Source organism: Dermacentor silvarum, chromosome 6, assembly GCF_013339745.2.
Source record: "Dermacentor silvarum isolate Dsil-2018 chromosome 6, BIME_Dsil_1.4, whole genome shotgun sequence".
NCBI classification, from domain to species: domain Eukaryota; kingdom Metazoa; phylum Arthropoda; class Arachnida; order Ixodida; family Ixodidae; genus Dermacentor; species Dermacentor silvarum.
The window spans coordinates 30,746,029-30,747,353 of record NC_051159.1 but is presented as its reverse complement, the minus strand read 5'-3'; the positions used below and the strand labels follow the sequence as shown (position 1 = coordinate 30,747,353).

At 50.2% G+C, this 1,325-nt stretch overlaps 1 pseudogene; it reads left to right on the top strand.

The window, feature by feature from the left end:
- The first annotated feature begins 308 nt into the window (after positions 1-308).
- Positions 309-814, top strand: LOC125946278 (uncharacterized; annotated as a pseudogene).
- The last annotated feature ends 511 nt before the right edge of the window (positions 815-1,325 follow it).

Here is a 1,325-nt window from a genome sequence, read left to right as displayed (position 1 = left end):
TTTAGTGTTTATTTCCCTTCGTGCCCACGTACGAGCGCATTTCAGTGGTTTTTGAGTGTTAATCTTTTTTCGCTTAAGTCATTGTAATTTTTGCTCAGCGATGGTGTTATAGTGTTATTACGTTGTACTGGAGGGCGCCACGGGTGGCCCCTAGTTTGTATATATTCCCGCTAGTAATCGATTAAAGCTATCTTCGTTCGGCTACAGTCGTCGTGCTTGTTTGCACTGGCTGCCGCTCCGTATGGCAAGTCGGAGATACAACAGATGGCGACGAGGGTAAAAAGGAGTGGACTCGAATAAGTTGCAAGATGAGCCTCCTTCAGCCACCAGAATTCCTGCCAGCGCCGCGAAAGCCAGCGATGCCGTGGATGCAATGGCGCAAACTGTTTGAAAATTATCCGCTGGCCTCGGGGAACAACGCCCACCCTACTGGTCACCGCCAAGTGCTTTTGCTGCGCTGTTTGGGCGTGGAAGGTCAGCGCATTTTCTACGCATTACCGGAACAACAGTCATTGGCTTCGACTCGAAAAGAGCAAGATACTGGCACGGCCCAGAAGACGACGTGCGAACAGGATGAATTTACCATCGCTTTGGCAAAGCTCAAAGATTACTTCGTGGCAACAACTAATATCGTTGTTGAGCGGCAGCGGTTCCGCCAGCGTGATCAACTGCCGGGGAATCGGTGGTTTCGTTCGTCACAGGTCTTCGTGAGCTTTCTGTTACATGTGACTTCGGTACACATTTGGAAGAAATCATTCGGGACCAGCTCGTGGAAAAGACTGGCCATCGCCAGCTTAGGAACGACTACTGCTAGAAGGTTGCGCTCAGACTTTGCAACGTGCACTCCACATTGCCATAATCATGGAAGCAAGGCAACAACATTCCCTGCAACTTACCCCATGTACGGATATTCACGTAGTGGACCGCCTTGTATCATCATCCATGTGACGGGAGTGCTCTGCGGTCTCTAGAGCGGTGCTAGACCAGCCACCTCAAGAATTTGTTGGCGCTGCGGCTCCCCGAGGCACATGGCAAGTTCTTCAACGTGCACAGCCAGAACAAGAACGTGCAACACGTGTGGTAAGTTGGGTCATTTCGAATGTATGTGCAAGAGCCCAGGCAATCACTAGCCATTCGTGAGGTCACTGACGAAGAGGATATTCAAGTCATGACAGTTCTTGGCTGACGGCATACAACAGGAATACACGTAGACGTGCAAGTACACGCTGTCACTGTTTCACTTCTAGTGGACACTGGCTCTGCGGTCTCAATTTTGTCTGCAACTACATACAAGAATCTGAAGGCTTCGACTTCGTTGCGATCGT